General features: G+C 49.1%; 1 pseudogene across 1 annotated transcript; it reads right to left on the bottom strand.

The window, feature by feature from the left end:
- Positions 1–5392: 5392 nt before the first annotated feature.
- Positions 5393–6519, bottom strand: LOC307187412 (small ribosomal subunit protein uS2-like; annotated as a pseudogene). The gene has a single exon. The product of its transcript is annotated as a small ribosomal subunit protein uS2-like (transcript).
- Positions 6520–19153: the final 12634 nt, after the last annotated feature.

The raw sequence follows: 19153 nt of genomic DNA, 5'->3' as shown, positions 1-19153 counted from the left end.
TGGAGGTGATCAAGTTACAGTGAGCTCATTAGGGTGGCCCTAATCCAATAGGACTGTGTCCTATTAAAAGGGGAAATTTGGACACAGACAAGCAGAGGGAGAAGGCCACGTGAAGAGGAAGACAGAAGTTGGGGTGATGCTTCCCAAGCCAAAGATTGTCAGAAAACCACCGGAAACTTGGGGAGGCCTGGCACAGACCCCCCTGCTAGCCCTCGGGGGACCCAGCCCTGCCCACACCTTCACCTCGGACTTCTGGCCTCCAGAGCCTGAGTCAGTACATTTCTGTCGTTTAAGCCCCTCAGTCTGTGGGACACTGTTTGGCAGCCAGGTGCCTGCCTGCGTTGACCGCCTGGGAAAACTGACCGGCTCTGCTTTCCCGGCTCTTCTGCTTTGCTTTCAGGCACCGCTTCTTTGGAGCATCTCAGAATCCAAAGAAAAAACCCCACAAAAACCAACCAACCGTACAGCAGCAGCAAAAAGCAAAGAAACGACAACTGGACACCTTCTGGGTCCAGCTCCACTGGGGAAGTGGCTGGGGAGAGAAGCTTCCTCTCCAGCTGTTAAGGTTGCTCAACTCAGCAAAAGCTGTGGGAAATTCAGCAAAGAAAGCCCGGAACTGTCCCTCTGTGTGCGTCGTGCTAGTTAAGGGCCAGATCGCTGGTGTCCAGCATGTGGACACAGCCAAGCTTTGCTTTCAAACGGCCTTGAGCTTCTGGCAGGTGCTACTGACCCTGGCTGGACGTTAGTGTCACCTCGGGGGCTTTAAAAATGTGCCCCCGGGCTTCCCTGGTGGCGCAGTGGTTGAGAGTCCGCTTGCCGATGCAGGGGACGCGGGTTCGTGCCCCGGTCCGGGAAGATCCCACATGCCGCGGAGCGGCCGGGCCTGTGAGCCACGGCCGCTGAGCCTGCGCGTCCGGAGCCTGTGCTCCGCAACGGGAGAGGCCCCAACAGTGAGAGGCCCGCGTACCGAAAAAAAAAAAAAAAGTGCCCCCAAAAGAGTCCGACACAGACCAGTGTCATCAGAATCTCCAGGGGGGCCTGGACAGCAAGATTTTACAAAGTGGATTCTAGTGCACAGCCAGGCTTAGAGGTCACTGGTCTAGGAGCTGTGGGCGGCGCGTTTTAGATCCGGCCAACAACCTGGCCACCCCCTGACCCCCAGCCTCTCCAGGCGTCACCTTCAGTCCTGACCTGCCAGCCATTCTCAGCCTTTGCTGCACCTGACATTCATCCACGGAATCCTGTCCTGTGGCTGCTACGAGTAGCAAAGAACCACAGACTGGTGCTCAGAACAGCAGAAAGGTATTCTTTCATGGTTCTGGAGGCTAAAGTCCAGGTGTCCGCGGGGCTGGTTCCTTCTGTCCCAGGCTCTCCCCCAGCTCCTGGTGGCTCCCACAATCCTTGCATCCCTCAGCTTGTAGACGCCTCACTCCAATCTCTGCCTCCATCTTCACATGGCCTTCGTCCTGTGTCTCTGTGTGTCTTCTTTTCTGTCTCTTATAAGGACACTAGTCATTGGATGGAAGGCCCACCCTCATGTAGGATAATCTCATCTAGAGAGCTTTACCTTAACTACATCTGTAAAGGTCCTTATTCCCAATCAGGTCACATTCTGAGGTTCCGGGGGACATATCTTCTGGTGGGCAACACCACTCAGCTCACGACACCTGGAGGGTTTTAAAACTCCTGCTGTCCAGGCTCACCCCAAGTCAGTTACACCAGACCTGGGACCGGGACACAGACCTGGGAGTTTTCAAAGTTCCTGGTGATTCCAACATGCAGCCTTGGTTGAAAAACCCAAGGGAGTCTTGTGTTTTCAGTTGCCTTTTATACTGAGAAATCTAAACCGAGACAGGCTCAGTTGGGGATCCACCTGGTGGAGGGGGTCGATGCAATTTCTAGCCTTGCTGGGTCCTTAGTTGTAGGGTGTGTGTGTATCTTTTTTTGGGTAAATGAAACATCGTGAAAGGGCAGTTGCGGGCACCCTAGCTTTGGCGTCAGCTGTCATGTGTTATTTCTGGCTTTCTTATACCTGGGCAGCCTTGGCTTTGCGAGGTGATGTCTGTTGTCACTGGGCAGTACCAGCTGCTTTGTAATCCGCATCTTTGGTGGTCACACGAAGGTTGGAACAAAGCGTTTCTTCAGTCCTCGACGATGTATTAATGGTTTTCTTATAAGAAACCGTGAAGTCGGTTTTCTTGGGTTTGTCAGCTGGGTTTCCAAGTGAAGGCTTTTGACCCACAAAAGGGCCATTCAGCGCTCCCCTCTGTCTTAATTAATTGCAGGCCCTTGGACAGCAGACCCTGCGGCTCTGACAGCCCCGTTTGGTTTCCGTTCCACCCGAGGGCTGCATCCCCTCCTTGTGGGAGCCTCACTGGCACCAGACCCCCCGGGGGGCTCTGTCCCCACTGCCCCAGCTCAGACCTCAGCTGGCTTCTCATGGGGCGGAACCGGAGCAAACAGGATCCTTAGACGTCAGCTCGGGGCTTAGTTTCCAGGGCTGGCGGCCTCAGGCTTTCAATCCTGGACCTGGCTCACTTCTAGGGAAGGGAGAAGAGAAACTGGTGAAGCCCCACGTGGACAGGGCTGGCTTGTGGGGTCCACATCTCTGCCCGCCCCAGAGCACAGCCCTCGGGACAGGCTTGTGCTCGCAGCCCAGCTTTGCCATGCCAAGCTGTGGGACCTGGAGCAATTTCTTAACCTCTCTGTGCTTCCTTGAACCCCCTTAATGTGCTTATGACAAGGGGTGATCACGTGTGACCCTTAGCTCCCATGCCCAGTAAATGCTCGCTATCAATGCTGGGGCCTTACTGAAGCTGTGAGTCTGCCTGAGAATTTTTCTATTTTTAAAGGATAATTTCAACTTACTTAAGCTTTGACCTGAAATTTAGGGAAATGGAGTATGTCAGTTATCTGCTGCTGTATAACAAACTACCGCCAAACAACAACCATTTTATTTGCTTAGCTTTTGTAGGCCAGCACCTGGGCTGGGGTCATTGGGCAGCTGTGCTCTTCTGCCTGGGTCACTATCGACGCTGTGATCTCCTGGTGCGTAAGCTGGGGCTGCCCGGGCTATGGAGTCTCCATTGAGATGGCTTGTCTCTGCTCCCTGTGTTCTTATCCTCCAAGAGGTAGCTTGGGCTCCTTCTCGTGGCAATCTCAGAGATGTGATATATACTACAAGTTCTTTTTAACCTTTCGCTTGTGTTACGTCTGCCAGCATCCCATTGGCCAAAGCAAATCATATGGCCCGACCAGGAGTTAAATAGGAGAGGGGGCCCACATGTGGAGTTAAACATTGGGAGGTGTAATTCATCGGTTCCGTTACTTTAACAACCCACCGCGATTTACTTCGACAGAATATACCGATCGGTTTCCGGCAGATCATCCGGCTGGTCACCAAAATCAGTAGCATCTAAGGACTTATCCCTCAAACACGTTCAAGTTCACATTTCTTGTTCCTGTTCTTGTTCGTAATCTGCTTCCATCTACCTTTCTGGAGGTCAAAAGCCTAAAATCAAGCCATGGGCTGGGCTGCATTTCTTCTGGAGACTTCAAGGGGAGAATCCCCTTTCTTCCCCTTGTCAGCTTCCAGATGTGCCTTCAATTCTTGACTCACAGCCCTTACATCACTCTGACCTCTTGTTGCTTCGCTGTGGAAGGCACAGTCTGGTCATCAAAGATCATGTACAGGAAATGCCATTCTTTTTTTTTTTTTTGCGGTATGCGGGCCTCTCACTGTTGGGGCCTCTCCTGTTGCGGAGCACAGGCTCCAGATGTGCAGGCTCAGCGGCCATGGCTCAAGGGCCCAGCCGCTCCGCGGCATGTGGGATCTTCCCAGACTGGGGCACGAACCCGTGTCCCCTGCATCGGCAGGCGGACTCTCAACCACTGCGCCACCAGGAAAGCCCGGAAATGCCATTCTTTATCCATGGTCTGGAAAGACTTGAAAGAGCTGCAGTCGATCACGTCCAGCAACCCTGCTGTTTCCTCCTCTCCCGGGCACTGCAGCTTTCTTCTCTGGACACCTTTCCAATGCCCGAGTCTCCTCTCTGAAATGCTTTCCCAGTTCTTGATTCCCAAACTCAGATGCCTCCCAGAGCAGGACACCTGCCTGGATGGGTGCAGGAAGGGGAGACACCAGGTGTGTGAAGCCAGACTCTTCCAGGGAGAAGCAGGTCCCCTTTGGTTAACAGTTATATTAATATTATTAATAAGCTGTGAGGCTGGGACTTGAACCCGTGTCTGTGGACGCCCAAGCCCTTGTTACGTTGTCGACAGGAGCACGTGTGGGGGCTTGTGTGAAGTCCCTCGGAGCCAGGTTGACCGTGAGGCATGGTTTTCAGCGGGTGGTACTGCTTTCCTGTCTTTATAAAGGACCCAAAGCTCACCCACAGGCCTCAGGACAAATGCCCTGTTGATCTGGAACCGTCCTAAGGTGCATGTAAAGCTAGAGCTCTTCGTGCAGCAAGAGTGACACAGGTTTCTTGCCTTTCGTGATGAGGATTTTACTGTCATCAGCAGATCTTTGCTGAGCACCTAGGTAATGACTTTCTGGGTACTGAACAATTCGAAGGAAGGGGAAAAAAACCAGTATATGAATATCGGGCCTGCTCTCACAGACTTGGTATTTTCAGTGGGGAAATAAAACAGAAGTCCAAGAGCCCCAGAAGAGCCAAATGCTGAGGGTAACTGAGTCTCCATGAGTGGAGAATGGACAGGTCAGTGAGGGCTGGAAAGAGCCAGAGAAGATTCATGGACAGGAGAGCTTGAGCGGGGCTTCAAAGCACAAGGGACAGGTGGGTGTGGGATGGGAGGCTCCACGTGTCATGTGATTCCCAGGGGATGAGCAGAATTGCAGCAGGAATGTGAAGTCCAAGTCAATTCAATGGGGACCACATAGGGTTCACTATTTCGTTCAGAGCTGTCCCTAGAACTGGCCCTGAGTGTGAATTTGGGAGCTGGGGATATCTGTTCTACTCGTCAAACAAGTAGAGAAAGCACATTCCACGCTGGACTTTGCACTCCTGGGACTCTGGAAATGCATAAGGCGCTGGTCAGGTTTTAGGGCCTATGTGGTGCAAGACAGACCAAACCAGAACCTTCAAGAGGTTGCCACAGCAGTAGGCAGGCAGCTCTCTCCCCTCACAGCAGTGTCTCCCCTGCAGACACAGCTGCCCTGGGAGCTGGGAGGCACAGACAGCCCCCTCTGGAGCAGCCATGGACACGTCCATGCCCTTGGGAGCTCACAGTCTCCCCTGAGATTCTCACACTTCAGCTGCATCAGAATCACCTGGAGGGTGGGGCCGCACCCTCAGAGTTTCAGATTCAGCCAGTCTGGGGTGGGGCCTGAGAACCTGCATGTCTAACAAGTTCCCAGGTGATGCTGATGCTGCTTGTCTGGGGACCACACTTTGAGAACCACACGTCTAAGATGGGGTCCCAAACTTTGGACGCCTGAGACTCATCTGGGCCTAGTTTCTGGAGATTTCGACTTCAGTAAGTCTGTCATGTATTGGGGTAAATGCATGCATTTTTTTTAGAAACTCTTTATTTTCCGTCAACCTATTTCCATTTTAAGAGTTTGTGGAAGAATAGTTTAAGACCACTCAGTGGTTGTTCCTACCCACTCAGAGGCCTGAGCGGTGGGAACTGCAGACCAGTCTTCAGCAGCAGGCTGAGCACTCCAGTCTTCAGCGGGGAACCGCTGAACAGGCACGGGGGCACCTGCACACCTTCGGACCAGTCCGCCACCTCAGGCTGAGTAGCAGTGAACTCAGGAGGTGGGGCGGTCAATTCACCCTGAAATTCCTCCTCGGTCGCAGGCTTCTCAGCTGCCGCCTGCTCGTCCTTTTCAATCTCTTCAGGGTCTCTGTAGAAGTAGAGGTCAGGCATGACCTCCCGTGGGTGCTCACGGGAGATGGTGCCACGCATGCGCAGAACTTCCCGGGCAAGCATCCACCACGTCAGACCCCCTGAGTGAGCTCCCTTGTTGTTGCATGGGATGGCAATGTCCACATACCGCAGAGGAGAGTCTGCGTTACACAGAGCCATGGTAGACAGGTTAACGTAAGAGGCCTCCGGGAGAGGCAGGTGGTCAGCCCTGGGATCAGTAACCACCGGAAGTCTTGGCTCCCGGAAGGATCTGGTTAGTGAAGTTTCCAGGAGAGAAGCGGCCAGCCATAGGAGTGGCTTCAGTGGCGGCAGCTCGCTGGCCGGTATTCCTGGAGGATATGACACTGACATCAGCTGGGTTTTCAATGGCAACAATGGCACGAGCTGCCAACAGAAGCTTCTCCCAGGTTCTCTTCAGATTTATGATGTAGATGCCATCACTTTTCCTTTTGTAGATGTACTGTTCCATTTGGAAGCCAAGGTTGGTGCCACCTAAGTGGGTTCCTGCTGCAAGGAATTTGAGGACATCCTCCTCCTTCATTTGCAGGACATCAAGGGCCCCGGACATTGTGAAAGTTTCCCTTTAAGTTATGACGGGAATCCAGAACAAAGCCGTATGGACCCTTATCTGGCGTGGAAAGAAGGTGTGTGCATTTTGACAATGTTCCTGGGGAATCTGATATCTGTGAGCCACCGGCATATGGACGGGGGTGCTTGTTGCTGCAGCACCCCAGGTCCTGCCACTGGAGAGCTGGATTCTGGAGCTCTGGGGCAGGGTCCAAACCTGCATTTTTTTAAAAATTTATTTAAATTTATTTTTTTTTAACATCTTTATTGGAGTGTAATTGCTTTACAATGGTGTGTTAATTTCTGCTGTATAACGAAGTGAATCAGCTATACATATACATACATCCCCATATCTCCTCCCTCTTGCGTCTCCCTCCCACCCTCCCTACCCTACCCCTCAAGGTCAAACCTGCATCTTTAACAAGCACGCCTGTGCCTCTTACAAAGGACCAGATGACACTGGCCAGGTGGGGGAGAAAGAGTCGGAGTGGGAGCTCCTACTTCACCAGGGAGGAAGCATCTGTTGTCCCTTTGTCAAGCCTTGGTTGCCTCCCACCTCCCACTGCCAGCCCCCCTCCCCCTCCCCGCCCAATGGCAGCAGTGCAGCCACTAGTGTGGGTCCAGGAGGTGCCCATTGTCCATCCTGTTATGCTTGGCACTTAGTAAGTTGCCCACACCCTTTGGTATTCTCAACTGTGGAAATGCCCAGCAGCTGTGAGGAAAATTTCGACCTGGCTCAAGCTCATTAGGGCTGGGTCCTGGACCTCCCAGTGCTCCCTGCCCCCCAACTTCAGTGGCTGTTGACTGTTTCCTCGGTAAGAGGCTCAGCGAGCCCATTTGCAGCATTTTGAATCCTTACCTCCAATCCGCAAGAAAACAGAGATGCTATCCAACGGCTGATGATATGAAGATGCGCATGCACATATGTGTTCCTGGCTTCTCTCTCATCTTTCCTGTGCAAGGTTTATGCAACCTAGCGGACTGAGTGACCTCCCCACCCCCCGTGCCCCACCCCAGCACTCAGGAGATTGAAGGATGCTAAACGCGGGTGCTTGCAAAACTGTGCAGTTTAAACAGGATCTGGTTTCCTAAGCAAAATGTTCCGGCTCCACCCCATGCAATCCTGTGACTAGTACTTCAGGGACATTCCTCCAAGGAAGTCGCAGAGGCTGAAGGGAGATTTAAGAGGTCAGAGGGCAGGGTAAGAGGGCAAAGGGCAGCTTTGCTGCTGCCAGACTATTTTGGGGCAATCACGACTGTAGATCACAGAGCTTCATGCAGAACGCTGAAGCCTGTGTGCGCTCTCTCTCTCCCCTCTGCAGAGCCAATGGGGGGGGAGGGGGCAGAAAGAGAGCTCAGGACAGGGGGCAGGCGCCAACCTGTCTCGCCCATACCCGAGTGGAGTCCCTCAGTTTCTACATCTGTAAAACGAGAGGAAACTGTCTCTCTGGCTCCTTGAAGAGCGCCATCTGAGAGGATGCGCTGTACTTGAGGCTGCTTCCTGGGAGGGTTACCATCACTAGGCTGCCTGCTGGGTCTTCCCCAGTGACAGTGGCTGGGATCAGGCAGCCCCCCCGCCCCTCCCACACACCTTCAGGTGTCGGATTTTAATGGGGAACCCATCTGGAGAAGCCCGAGGAGTCTAAGGACAGCAGTGGATCTGGAAATCAAAATGCTTTCTGACCTTTTATGTGTACTTTTACGAATATCCTGGAGGAAGTGGGAGACTGGCCGGGTGCTTCCCCCGTTGTTATTTTCATCAATTCTATTTGTCATTGCCTGGCTTTCATGGCATCCTCAAGGGCACCCGAACGGAAGACGGGGAGGTAGCACCATGCTTTGAGAAACCAAGGGACACCCAGGCTGATAAACAAGGGCATACTTGTCCTAACAGACCTTGTCACGTGGTGTCACATCCACCTAAGTTCAGGCGGAGGGGCGGTCAAAGTCAGGTGTGCTGGGAGGCCGGGGTGCTGGGCGGCCGCACAGAGCGCATGCGCGGCGCAGGCAGGCATGAAGGATGCCCCGGCGGAGGGCGGCCAGCGCCAGGTCCAGGGCTTAGCTCCACGCAGGCCGAGGCGTGAGGCTTCGCCCCACCACTGGCACGTGGATTGCGTGATGCTGGGCAAGACACAAATGTATTTCTTTGTTTCGATTTCTTTATTTAAAAAATGGCAAAATCTCCAAGCTGCCAGCCTCGCAGTTACGGGGTTGTAGCGCCGTGGCGCGCGTGCTGTCTGTAAACTGTTAGGTGAGAATGAAACACTTTATAACCAGCCATCTCCGCTCTGCAGAAAAGCTTTGAGACAGTTTAGTTACACCAAAGTGTGAACGTGGCGAAGATTTTGATGGAAGCCCCAGGAGCAGCCGTTTCGCGCCGCCTTCCCTGGAGTCTGAGCTGCTCAGTTGCTCACCTGGAGGGGCGAAGCCTCGCTTCGGGGTCTCCTGGGTGTACTCCCAGCTATTGTGAGCTGGGTTCTGATTAGGACAGGGGTTCTTCCCTCTCCGGGTGCCATGACGTCTTTGACGAAGCCTGTGGACCCTTTGTTAGCATAATGTTTTTAAATGCATAAAATAAAGAAAATAATAAAACACTCTGGATTGCGAAAGAAATCAATTAGTGTATCGATACAGTTATCAAATTAAAAAACTTGTGCTCTTATTTTTACTGTATGTTGTAATAAGACCTACCAGCAGTTTTGATAACCAGTCATACGAAAGTAGTGGTGGGCAATCAGTGCTGTTCTGAGATTTCTGGAACTCCTGTAATGTTCCATCAAAGTATCTATGATTTCAAATCCATGACCAAGTACCAGGTTCTGTCTGTGCTGTTTGTTGTGTCCATTTGTAATGAAGAAAATGCTGATTTTCAGTTGGAGATTAGTGAAAATATAAATGTCATTATTTTCCTATGCAATTTCAAAGACCCCCTAAGTTCTGCCCATGGACACTCCTGACTAGGACCCCTGGAACTAGAGCTTACTCACTAGGAATGTCTCCTGGCTTCCTGCAACCATGTTGTGCATTTCTTTCCCTCCCTCCCTTCCTTCCCCACTATTTTTCCCAGGCTGATACAAAATAGCCCTTAATAAATATTTCTGGAAGGAACGAATTCCTTCGATTATAGGCATGAGGGCAGCTTGTGTCGTGTGAGCCCAGTGCCATGTCAGGTATGGATAAAGAAGAGTTCTACCATGGTCCCCGCCCTCCACGTGGAGCTCTGCGGCTGGGGCATGGTCCCAGCTGGCCAGGGTTGGAGGCAGAGGAGAAGGAGCCCTGCCGTAGAGCTCTGGGCTCCGGGTCAGAATCCCAACTCCATCCTTACCACTGGTGTGACCCAGACACGTCTGTTTTTTAAAAAATTGAGATATAGTTGACAGATTGTGTAAGTTTCAGGTGTACAGCAGACTGATCTGATACATTTATATTGCAGTTTGATTACCACTGTAGCATCAGCTAACACTTCCACCACATCCCATAATTATCATTTCTTCTAGTCCCATCACCGCCTGCTGTCTCAATTCCATACCTGTTAAGAGGAGAGGAGATCGGGGCTGATCCATGGGTGGCCCAGGTCAAATGAGCTGATATCTCAGGAGTGCTTAGAACGTTGGGTACATGGTCAGGGTGACCAGTTGTTTGATCTTCCTGGGGTTTCCTGAAGGGACTGAAGTTCTCTGGAAACCGGGCTTCCAGGGTTAGAACTTCGATAGTCCCAGGCAAATGGGGATGAGTTGGTCACCCCATTGGGTGCTCAGCAAGCATTAGCTACCGTCACCCTGTGGGATGGCATTGGCAGGGCACAAGCAGGAGGAAAGGAAAGGCAGGTGACAGTGGAGGGTGGGAGGCTGCAAGCCTGACCTTCAAGGGGAGGGAGTCCTGTGGGATTTTGATTTTCTTCGCAACTCACTTAAAAGGAGGCCCACCCTTTGTCACCTGATTTAAAATCGAGTGCCTCAAAAGAGGGAAGACGTAAAGCCCAAACCTCAGAACCCTAGCACGATGAACGGACAGGTTGAGAGGGAGCCCTGGGCACCACCTGCATGGGCCCTGCTTCGCTGTGGGCTTCCCAGGCTGGTGACATCTGCCTGGGGTCCTCAGACTTGGGTATTTTGCTGTAACAACAGGCTGATTGGTGACTAGAAAATTCTTCACAAGCCCACACGTTTTGGTATCTCTACATGAGTGTTGTAAAATCAGGATTCAATTCTTCGCGCCGATATTTTAGTGGATTTGTTGCAGTTTATACGCCCACCGCCCCCTGCCAGGTGCTGCTAGCTGTTGCTGAAAGCTAGAAAAGTCAATATTCTAATCTGTGCTTCCTGAGCATGTGAACACTGGGTTTATGAAAATGCAGATTTTTCTCGGGTACAAGCTTGGCTTACACTTTACGCCAATGGGACTGGGAAAGATGCAAAGCGGCACTGGCTGGTAACAATTAGAGCTCTTTTCCACATTTTTCTATTGACTGTGGAATTTCATTGTTGCCTTTAGAATTAATTTCATGAACCTGTCTCTTCAGGAAATAAATGAACACCTCACGGCTCCCCATACATAAAATACTTGTTGATTGGCTCTACCGTCTGCTTCTGCTGCCCTGTCCACCTTCCCCAGACAGCACGATGGGGTCATGAAATTGAACCACAGGTGTTTCCCTTCACTGGCTCCCAGAGGTCCTGAAGGATGCATTAGACAGAGGCTTCCAATCCTTCCCAGCTGTAACTGAGAAAAGTTTAGCAAAATATGTGTATACATACATACGCATATACGTGTGTGTGTGTGTGTGTGTGTGTATAATTGGGGAGGTTTCTGCAAATTAAAGTACACACACATGCTGACATTTTTGGTTCTAGGCCATGTGAGTATACCTGTATCCATGTATGTATCCATGTATGTACATGTATGTATACACATGTATGTACATGTACATGCATGTGCATGTGCATGAAACCGTGTAACACGACACACTCACCCTACATATGCTATGCATTCTTACATATTCTATTCTAGTCCATTCTTGTTTCATTTTTGTCAATTGCTGGCTGTGATATCTCAGTTGGTTTCATGACTTACTGGTGGGTTGAGCCCCCGTACAGATGGCTGCTGGGGAACAGACCTTACAGGCGTGGGCAGGATGCATGGAGGCTTGTGATGCAGGCAAGGAATTCCTGGACTGGGGGGTGGGCCTGCTTCTTGTGGCTTCAGCACTGGGGCGCCTCCCCTTGTCTCCTGGCCTTGACCTCTGTCTGCCTGTTTCCATCACGCTTACTTTTTTTGTTTTAACCTCAGGCTGTCAGCCTAATCCCTCACCCCACGGCTGCTTGGTTTCCATGGGGTCCCCTCTGCCCAGGCCTGCACTGGATTCTCTTTAGCCTCTCGTGAGCGGCCAGGTGGGAAAGGCCTCTGACTGTTAGCGCCTAGCCTCGCGGCCCCTGCAGATGGGGTGGCTCATCCAGGCAACTCTGTGAAGCTGCTCGGTTGTCACCCAGTTCTCCAGCTGCTAACTCGCCCCGGGTCCAGGTCCTGCAGCAAGTAGGGGAAAGGGCAGCCCCTCCAGCCCAGACCTGCCTGGCCCCCAGGCCTGTGGTTTTCATCTCTGTTATCCAGACTCTCTTTGCCTTTTTTGGATACCACATTTTTTTGTTTGTTTGTTTTGTTTTTTTGCAGTACGTGGGCCTCTCCCTGTTGTGGCCTCTCCCCTTGCAGAGCACAGGCTCCGGACGCGCAGGCTCAGCGGCCATGGCTCATGGGCCCAGCTGCTCCGCGGCACGTGGGATCTTCCTGGACCAGGGCACGAACCTGTGTCCCCTGCATTGGCAGGCGGACTCTCAACTACTGTGCCACCAGGGAAGCCCGGAAACCACTGTTTAAGGGAAGGGCTCTGACAGTGTCCTTGGAGGGAGGATGTGCTCTTCTTCGTGGGAAACAGCCCGAGTTAGGGAACTTCCCAGGAAGTCATCAGATGTGAAATCGATTTTGCTTTTAAAAACATCGGGAGTGATAAAAGCTGTTGTCAGTGTGCCTTTGTTTGCCTGCTATTTCCTTGTTTCCTTGCCTGTTCTCTTTAAACCTGTATATGGCGGGGGTGCCTGTTGATATTTGACTGGTGGGAGGCAAGCGTGGAATCATGCTGTGGAGGCTTAGGTGTTTCTGAGGAAGCAAAGCACTGTCCAGCCATGGGGTAGGCTGCTCTGTGCAAGTCATGAGCTCCTCGCTACTGGAAGTAACCAAATTGCCCAAGAAGACCGCCTGGAATGCATGATTTGGAATACTCAATGTAGCATGGTGCCTATATACAGTCGGCACTCAATAAATGCTTGTTGGATGAATGAGTTTCTGAGCTTGGGCGCCCCTTTCCTGCCCTGAGGAATCTTAGACAGGGTGAATGTTAGAAAAGACATTGAGGGATTTGTCAATGAAGTCATTGGCCTTTCATTTTCAAAACCAGCCCAGCCAGAGGGTGGCCACATTTCCTCAAACTCACTCAGCTGTTCATGTCGGGAACACACCCCAGGACTTCAGATGTTTCATGATCAAGAAGTTCTTAAGGTGCTGTCTCGAGACCCATCTGCCACAAGTGAAGTTCACTTCCCTTGGCATCCTCCCTGGCAGTGGAGATGTAATTGCGCCTGTACCCATATGTGTATATGTACATGCGTTCTGTCCTATCCTGTCCCGTCCATCCTTGGAGGATGCAGCACTTGGAAGGAGGTCACATCCTTTTGTGCTCGTCCTGGAGCTGAGGTTGGCACACTCCCGTGCGAGGGCCACATCTGGCCTGCTGCCTAGTTTTGTGAATGAAGTTTTATTGGAGCACCATGAATATTTTACGTATGGTCTGTGGTTGCTTCATGCTACAAAGGCAGAGCTGAGTAGTTGCAACAGAGGTCACAAGGCTCATGAAACCTAAACTACTTACTTATCTGGCCCTTAGAGGAAAAGTTTGCTGACCTTTGATCTACAGCAAAAAGATTCAAGATAAATGTTGAAAATATGAGCAGATATTACACAGAATACACTGAAACGTAAGGTCTCAGCAGGGTCTGCTGTGAAATCAAAATGATGGGGATGCAGAGCAATTTCATCCTTAGGTATATAGACCCCAAAGAATTGAAAACAAGGACTCCACAAATAGTCGTTCACGAACAATCATGGTGGCATTATTCCCAATAGCCAAAAGGTGGACATAACCCAAATGTCCATCAACGGACGAAATGTAACATATCCATACAATAGAATATTATTCAGTCATAGCAAAGAATGAAGTACTGACACACGCTACAACATGGATGAACCTTGAAAATATTATGCTAAATGGAAGAAGTCAGGTATAGAAGGTCATACATTGTATAATTCTATTTATATGAAATGTCCAGAATAGGTAAATCCAAAGAGACAGAAATAATTAGTGCTTTGCAGGGGCTGTGTGGGAGGGGAAGAGGGAAGGACTGCTTAATGGGTGTGGGGTTTTATTTTCGGGATGATGAAAATGCTCTGGAACTACATAGAAGTGATGATTGTATAACACTGTGAATGTACTAAGTGCCACTGAGTTGTTCACTTTCAAATGGTTAATTTTATATTGTGTGAATTTCACCTCAACTGAAAAAAATGACAGGGATGCTAAACAGTACGGTATATCCCAGAGGGGCACCTGCAGCCTCAGAGTCCTTGGTGCGCCAGCCTCCCCGCGTCTGAGATGCATTTGTGCTTGTGCGTCTATGATAACCCCAAGTCCCTTTCAATGCAACACCATATACATGGTTTCCTCTGGGTGGAGTTCTATTAGGTAGGCAACCAGAGTCTCATTATCCCTCTTCAGAATCTCTCCATCATGTAGATCCCATCAATTACCAACTAATTTCCCCATTCCAACCTTCATGCTCCTTAAAGTTTCCTTGCTTAGATAGAAGCCTATTTTCCACAGTTCATCCATGTTAGATGTATGTACATTTCTGGGAGGTGTAGGCAGGCAGGGAAGGCAGAGAATGGGGTGGAAATACATTAACACAGCAGTTGCAGGGTTCTGTAAGGGACAGGATGGGGATGGCACTGGGAATGGGAGAGGCTGAGAACTGTGGTCAGAGAGAAGGTCCCTGTGGACAGTTAGCATGAAGACCAGGGAGGGATAATTTGTTGAAGGGATGCTTGCTGAGTTGTGCAGTTTTTAGGCACCATAACACAATGGCTACATGCGTGGAGTCCCTGGGTTTGGGTAGTGCACAACCTGAGCAACTGTACATAGTGGTCTTGGGAGAAAACAAATTCACCAGACTGATTAGCTTTAACTTTGATGTTCAAATTATAGACTCATCTGAGATCATTATCTCATCTAACACCCTTATTTGAGAACTGAAGAAACCAGGATCCTAAGAGGTTAAGTGCCTTATCCAAGGTTACATAGCAGCGACTTTGAGTCATAATTCTGTCTTTCTTTTCTGATGCCCTTCATATGATATAATCACTGAAGAGGTTGGTATAGAAATGGAATGAATTGGAAAATCAACTTTCATAATTTCTGCCCATGAACTGTGCCCTTGACAAGACACTAAGGGACGCTAACATTCAGCAGAAAACACTTGAATTTCATCTTTTGGTTTTCTTTGTTGGAGAGAGAACCAAGCAAAAAGACAGGCATAACAGAAGGGGTTAGTAATGGGGAAAGGACAAGGAAAGGGGTGTGTCAGAAATTTAGAGAGAAAGGCTGGGAGAAAGAGAGGAAAACAGAAAGCTGTGTGTGGAAGGAAGGGAAAGCAGAGATTGGAAAACCATCATAGCTGATGGTAGAGACTTGGTTCCGTGTAACACAGCTTGGGAATCAACACTGGTGGGAAGACAAAGAGTCCAAATCTGCAGGTTCAGGGGACTTTAGGAGAATCTCCACCCAGCCTCCAAGTTGCTACCAGCAACAACAGTGCTTTAAAAGCCACAACCTGGCAGTTGTTCGTCGTGAAAGCATTTAGTGTAGCCTGCTTCCTTGTCTTTACACTTGTCTTCAGGACCTGTTATGTAATTTGTGGGCCCCATGCAAAAGAAAAATGCAGGGACTCTTGATCAAAAATTAAGAACTTCACTATGGCAACAGCTGTGTGGGCCCTTCTGAGCGTGGGGCCCTGTGTGACTGGCCCTGTCTGTTCTGAACAGGCTAGGGTGATTATTCTCATTTGAGGTGGAATAACTTGGTCACAGAGATGGGCTCTATAATTTGAACTACACCACAGGTATTAGATAAATGGCAACAGGGGATTCCTTTGCTGTCCAGTGGTTAAGACTCTGTGTGTCCACTGCAGGGGGCACAGGTTCAATCCCTGGTCGGGGACCTAAGATCCCACAAGCCATGTGGCATGGCCAAAAAAAAAAAAAAAAAGATAAATGGCAACAACAGAAATGTGTCGCCTAAATGGAAAATGCCAGAGTTGAGAGCACTTAAGTTTCTGCCATTCATCTTGTGAACATCAGTGACCTGATGCCAAACAACAAGCCTTGTCTTCTGGCCCAGCTTTGTGGAAATTTTCCCAGTTCGTCTTGTGGCACCAAGTACATGTCTTTTCTAGGGAGTCGGAAGTATTCCGAAGATGCTCCCTCTCCAGGGTTGCCAGATAAAATACAGGATGCTCAGTTGAAGTTGAATTTCAGAAAAAACAACCAATAATTTTTTAGCATAAGTATATCCCAAATATTGCATGGGATATACTTATACTAAAAATGTATTGACTATTTGTCTGAAATTCAAATTTAACTGGGTATCCTGTGTTTTTATTCATGAAGTTGATAACTCCATATCTAATGCATTCTTAGGACACCTAGGGCTATATATGGGAGCTGCCAAATCACTGATGTGGGTCTGGAGCCCAAGCTGGGCTGACACGTCTGAGTGATGGAAAATAAACCAATAATGGGAACTGTTGGAATTCTGGTCTGTGTTAGTTTCCTAGGGCTTTTGTAACAAAGTACCATAAACTTGGTGGCTTAGAACAACAGATGTTTATTCTTTTACAGTTCTGGAGGGTAGAAGTCTGAGATCAAGGTGTCGGTGGGACTGTGCTCTCTCTGATGGCGCTGGGGAAGGGTCCATGCATGCATCTCTCCCAGTTTCTGGGGCCACAGATGGTCCTTGGCTTGTGGCAGCATAACTCCAGTTTTCTCATGTTATTCTCCTTCATCTCTTCACAGCTCTCCCTCTGTGTGTGTCTGTGTCCAAATTTCCCCTTTTTATAAGGACGCCAGTCATATTGGATTATGGCCCACCCTCACGACCTCATTTTAACTTGATTACCTCTGTGAAGACCTGCTCTCTTAATAAGGTCACATTCTGAGGTACAGGGATGTCTTAGTCTGTTTGGGTGGCTATAACAGAATACTATAAACTGAGTGGCTTGTAAACAACAGAAATTTATTTCTCACCATCTGGAGGCTGGGAAGTTCAAAAGCAAGGCACCTGGCGAGGGCCGGATTCCTGGTTCACAGACCACACCTTCTTGCTGTGTCCTCACGTGGTGGAAGAGGTGAAGGAGCTCTCTGGGGTCTCTTTATAAGGTCACTAATCCCATTCAAGAGGGTTCCACCCTCATGACCTAATCATCCTCTGAAGGCCTGACCTGCTAATATCATCACCTTGGGGGTTAGGATTTCAACATATGAATTTTGGGCAGACACAGATATTCAGTCTATAGCATAGGTGTTAGGACTTCAGCATATCTCTTTTGGGAACACAGTTCGATCCATAACACGGCCCTAGGACTGTCCAGGGCCTTTCCTTTCTGAGACTTGGTTGGATGGCTTACATTCAGAGGGCTGGAGAGCCCATCTGTATCTGGCCTGTGAACAATCAGTCTTAACTGATGACAGTTCACAAGGTGACAGCCACGGCCAGTCCAGAGGGGTCAAGTCACAGGAAGTCAGCTCATTAGAGGACAGGCATGGAGAGGGCCAGGGCCATCTGTGGAGAGGAGAGCGTGTGTCTACTCGACACTCCAGCTGTTGTGTGGACATGTGGAAGTTTTCAAGGGAATGGGCGAACATGCATGCTTACTTCTGCAAAGTAAACATCTCTGGAAACTCTTTCTTCATGGAAGCGGCCCACGCATTTTGCACAAAATGTTGCATAAGCTTTGGAAGTCATGGGTGGAAACTGTTTGCAAAATCTCTTGGAGCCTTATAACAAATGTTTGCCTCAGTCTTGAAGCCTAAAACAAACAATCCTTCTGCTTCAGAAACGTTGGTTATATATAAAATAGATAAGCAACAAGGATTCACTGTATAGCACAGGGAATTCTACCTATTACCTTGTAATAACCTATAATGGAGTATAATCTGCAAAGATATTGAATCACTATGCGGTACACCTGAAACTAACACAATATTGTAAATCAACTATACTTCAATAAAAATGTCAGCTAATGTAGTGGGAAGCAGCCGCATAGCACAGGGAGATCAGCTCGGTGCTTTGTGACCGCCTGGAGGGGTGGGATAGGGAGGGTGGGAGGGAGGGAGACGCAAGCGGGAAGAGATATGGGAACATATGTATATATATAACTGATTCATTTTGTTGTGAAGCTGAAACTAACATACCATTGTAAAGCAATTATATTCCAATAAAGATGTTAAAATGAAAAAAAAAATCTCAGCTAATGAGATGTTTTGTTCATTTTCAGCTGAACCTGTAATAGGGAAGAGCCCTTGTGTTCTATTTACAAGTTAATCACTAAAGGGATATTGCCTATAAGCTTAAATTATACATAGCGGCCCATCTCTGGGAACCCTGCCTCCCAGATAATGAGCATTAAGCTACAGTACCTTTGTTTAGCTCACAGGAAACACCCTGACCAGGCCTACCTGTGAATGGCTGCAGGAAGGAAGAAAGTAACACATCCTCTCTAGAGTCTGGCCAGAACTCAGAAATGTTGGACTTTACCCCTTCCTCTTTTAGTATGAAAGGAGCCTGAATTCTAGCTCAGGCAAGATGGTTCTTTGGGACACTAGTCCACCATCTGCTAGGTCTGCTGGCTTTCTGAATAAAGTCAATATTCCTTGCCCCATCAACTTGGCTCTTGATTTATTGGCCTGTTGTGCAGAGAGCAGTATAAGCTTGGACTTGGTAACAAAAGGGACAGGAGAAGGTATCATTAGGAAAAAACAATTTGCTTGATCACGTTGGTCAAGCAAAGTATCAGCTGGGGACTCCAATCACGCTTGTCACTTTTATCAGAGGGTGATAGCAGGTTAGTATTTTGTTGGATAGACGTAAAGATCAATTTAAAGGATGAGCCTCTGATACCTGGAACTGGATATGTTCAATCAATGGCCACCATGATAATTTTCAAAGGAAGCCTTGGCGAGGCTGAGGGATAACTTGTGGCAGATAAATATCTGGTCCCATTAGCCCTTTCCTTCTCCTTTCTAGCGAGAAGAGGTGGGATGACAAGACCGTTTTGACACGCCGAGAAATTGTGTGGATTTTCGAAAAAGAGGCAATCGGATATAAAATGGTCTTTAAGAATACTTCCAAGAATCATAGCTTTAAAGTTTGGGGAGAGCTGTAGATCAGGGCTGCCCAAGAGAAAGAGAATCTGAGCCCTTTTGTTGTCTAAAATTTTTTAGTGACCACATTCCAAAAAAGGAAAAAAGAAACAGTGAAGTTAATTTTAATCATATAGCTTATTTAACCCAGTATACCCAAAATATTATCATC

The sequence above is a fragment of the Stenella coeruleoalba genome, assembly GCF_951394435.1.
Source record: "Stenella coeruleoalba genome assembly, chromosome: 5".
NCBI classification, from domain to species: Eukaryota; Metazoa; Chordata; class Mammalia; order Artiodactyla; family Delphinidae; genus Stenella; species Stenella coeruleoalba.
Note: the sequence above shows the minus strand (reverse complement) of the source record. Positions and strands in the feature narration are given on the sequence as shown.